This window comes from Onthophagus taurus, chromosome 2 (genome assembly GCF_036711975.1).
Source record: "Onthophagus taurus isolate NC chromosome 2, IU_Otau_3.0, whole genome shotgun sequence".
NCBI lineage: Eukaryota > Metazoa > Arthropoda > Insecta > Coleoptera > Scarabaeidae > Onthophagus > Onthophagus taurus.
The window spans coordinates 8162076-8166149 of record NC_091967.1 but is presented as its reverse complement, the minus strand read 5'-3'; the positions used below and the strand labels follow the sequence as shown (position 1 = coordinate 8166149).

Genomic DNA, 4074 nt, shown 5'->3' with positions numbered 1-4074 from the left:
TAATTACAGACTCATCTGTGATTCACGGAAACCAGTTTGTAACCAGTTACCAATCGACTCGCATGTCGAGTCGCCTAGTGATTTGAATTTCCAGTTTCCAGTGATTCAGCAGGATGAATGACTAATAACTCAACCTTTTGCAATGATTTTATATAATTTTCATCTTCCAGGCTACTTAAAAAAAGCATGAAACAGAGAAGGGAGAGATCTGCTGCACGAGGTTGTATCAGTTGTATCACTTGGCATGTAAGGAAGTCCTTCTCGTCTTCTCATAAAATTGTGAAGGACGCAAGCTGTTTTGATGACGAATTTCTTAGCTTCAGTTTATCGGGTGCGGATTGGTCCATTCAAAACAGCAAACAAAGTAATAGGGAAAAGGACCTATTAGTGGCGAAGGGAGAGGAATTTCAAGTCCGTCATTTTGAATCCAATGTTTCATTGCAGCATAACCTGTTTCAATCAATGTGAAAGTACCATCAGCATCACAGCAAGACGTTAATACTTTTGAATGAAATGATTTTTAATTGAAATTAGGATATTGTAGAACAAAGGAAAAGAAGGTGAAAATTCCTCTCAAAGTATGACCCAGAACCTTCTTCAGTTCATCTTCTAATATAACATATGATGTTTCATCGTTGCTGGAACTATCTTCTGAAGCTGACAAAACGATATTTGACTTGATATTGATTAAAATAATAAAGGAATTGTATTAATCTAGTAAAATTAATAAATTTATAGTATTGTATCAATTTGTAGAAACTAATACAAATAATATCAACATTGATATTGGCCGTCGACACAATTTCCGCATATCGAGATTGTTTACATGCAAACAATTAACCGATATCTGAGTATGGTTTATCTTAATGCCCCTCTAATTACTACTAATATTGTAACAGTTAAACGGATTGCATCATTATCCAGAGTCGATATCGAGACGTCTATTTTTAGTTGGTCGATAAGAAAAAGGGAGATGTGCGCACAATTTCAAAGAAAATATTATTAGTTTTCGTTTCATAACTTGTTGTACGGATTTTAATTAATGTTATTAGTACATTGAAATTGAACTTTAACATTTATTATCGATGTAATTTAATCGTTTTCAATGTTTGTTTGATTTGTACTCTTTAAAATTAATTTATTAAGTTTTGGGCGTTTTAATTTGATCGGGTATTAATTTGATACGTTAACAGGATATTACTTTAAGAGCCTCGGTAGCGCAGTAGGTAGCGCGTAAGTCTCATAATCTTAAGGTCGTGAGTTCGATCCTCACCCGGGGCACTTTTTTTTTCTCTCTCTCAATTCTTTAAATATATCTTAAACTTTTTCTGTATTCTGTATTTTTGAAAAAAAAAATTCACTTAACAAGCAAAAAGAAACAATAAGAGATGGTTATCATGTAGAAAAGAGGAGAAAAATCCACGATAATTATGACACACTCCTGAATTATGGTGGACGAACGGACGACCATAAATTAGATGGGTATCGCCAAGAGAAGCCTCGACGGTGACGGTCACGGAGCTACGGGAAAAAGACGGGAAAGAGGTCAAAAAACAACGAGAAGGGTGCGCGCACACACACACCTGCGGAGTCTAAAAACAATTGATGATGCCCAACTACAGCCGTCGCGATCCTTCGGACAAAACGTTTAGTAGCATAGTCCGAAAAGAGGCGGTCGTGCGAAAAGAAACACTACATTAAAAAGAAAAGGAGAAAAAAGGACTAAGAAGGTAGAGAAACAATCTTTGAAACGGATCGCTCACCTTTTTGAGAGTGTGAAAACACGTGTCCAAATACTTTTTTGTCTACAAAATATTTACAAAAAAAGTGTTCAGAAAAATTATTAGTTTATTTAAAATATACAGTGTTTTCCAAAAGAAACGCAGATATTCCCAATCTATTAAATTTAAAAAATAGCAGTAGCCATGCGTAACCATGGCAACCAATTGTTTTAGATAACGTATGTGTCAAAATATACAGTATTGGAATAATATTTTATTATGATTATTATTTAGTTATTGGGAATTAAATGTTCAAAATGTGCTCCATTGCACTCTAGACAGTGTGCATAACGATCATGCAGATTTTCAAATATTTTTTGGAAGAGAGGTTGCTTCAGAGTGCTGAAAACCTCGACGATCTTTTGGCATAATGCAGGCCGAGTTTTGGGTGAATCTGGACATCTGAAAATGTTCTTTTTTAACATTCCCCAAACTTAAACATCAGATGCAAAGTTAGGGGAATAAGATGGGTAGGGAAAATTAGTCTCTTGTAACATAGCCAGCCATAGTCTGTTAAGCAGTGTACCCTATCTTATTGGAACCACTGTTTATTCATTCCTGGCACGACAAAATCTTCTTAGATCCTCAATTAATGGAATGACCACCATGTTCCTATAACATTCCTGTGGTTTATTCTATGGGTTGATTAAGCAGTCCAAGTGAATGTGACTTTCGTCGGAGAACCACATGTTACTAACAATACATCACGGCGATGCAACAACACAGAGACGCAAAGACTTGCGCATGGGTGGTGTGCGAAAACCAGTACTGTATATTTTGGCGCATACTGTATTTTATTAAAGACAATGATTAACTTTTGATATCTAAAATAATTGGTTACCATGGTTACGCATGAGTATTGCTATTTTTCTATCTCAATTGAATGGGAAATAAGGAAATTTTTTTAAGGAACTCATTATTCAATTAGTATGAAAAACAATTATTGATATTACTATGGTAGGAATTTTATTCAATTAATTATTAATTTCGAAAACAAGAACGTTTTTAATAAATTTTCTAAAGCGTAACGATTCGTCGACACTCTGACAAAACGCAATAAATCATTTTAGATCGTATCGCGTTAATAAAATACACACGGATTTAATAACCGGAAAAAATATTAAACGACTTTATTTACGACGCACAACCGACCGCAGCAGAAACGGCGAGGCGGTAACCGAACTAATTAGATTAATTAATATTCCGTACTTCAAGAAAAAGAAAAAACGAACCGCCTTCTCACCCATTGTTCTAGTAACGCTAAATGTTTCCTATATAAACTAATTTGTTTTAATTTATTAGAATCATCACTTCACCGTCATAATTAATCTAAACAATAAATCTATGCAGATTTTGAGCGGAAAAAAATTTTTCGTGTCGGTTTTATATCGATATATATTTCCCAATGGGAAACGAAACGCGTAGGGGTCGTTCAATCACGACGACCCTGGTATCACATGACAAGTTATAATAATCGTTTTGGGAAATGGCGGATCAATCACTGTAACACAATGCCGGGGGTCGTATAAACTTGTATTCTAGTACTACCACCAGGACGAGGGGTAAACGAGCTCGTAAAAAGGGACAAACGAGTTATTCGGATCCATCCCAACGGGATTCTTAAATTCCCTAAAGCCAACACGCACACATAAAGAGGAATTATGATACGCCTTCTATAAATTTGTTACAAATAAATATTAATATAATAATATTGGTGTTCAAATGGGCATATCAAAATTTCTAGTTCTGGTGTTAGTTCTATTGTTAATGTTAGTTCTAGTTTAAGTTGTTATTCAGCGTTTGATTGTTGTATATTTTTCATTGAACTAAGAACTAGAAAGTTTCGGGTTTAGCCGTGCGTCTTCAGACGGAGTTCTAGTTTTAATTGTTGTTCCACGCTGACGTCACGAACGGGCCTTCGAGCTATGAATCTATTCCCTTGATGTAGCAGTCTTAAACAACATAAAAAGTATTATAAGTACGAAGGCTTTCACGGCCGATATTAATTAAACTAAAACTAGAACTAACACTAGCACTATCACAAGAACTAACACTAGACCTAGAACTAAAATCTTTCGGGTTAAGCCGTGCGTTTTTTGAAAAAATGTTTTGACGTTTCGGAGTTTAAATATGATGTCTCCGTACATTTGTCAATTAAAGTAATTGACGTGGTTGTTACAAATTTGCGTAATGCTTCTTTCTTTTCCTCCGTATTGCAGCTATTTGCGCTTGATGTGTCAGTCTGTTTGCCAATGACACGATACACAGGAAAAAATATAGAGTAAAAATCAAC

At 35.1% G+C, this 4074-nt stretch overlaps 1 non-coding gene across 1 annotated transcript; it reads left to right on the top strand.

Annotated features, from left to right (window-relative positions):
• Positions 1–1208: 1208 nt before the first annotated feature.
• Positions 1209–1281, top strand: TRNAM-CAU (transfer RNA methionine (anticodon CAU)). Its single transcript has one exon. It is a non-coding gene; the product is annotated as a tRNA-Met (tRNA).
• Positions 1282–4074: the final 2793 nt, after the last annotated feature.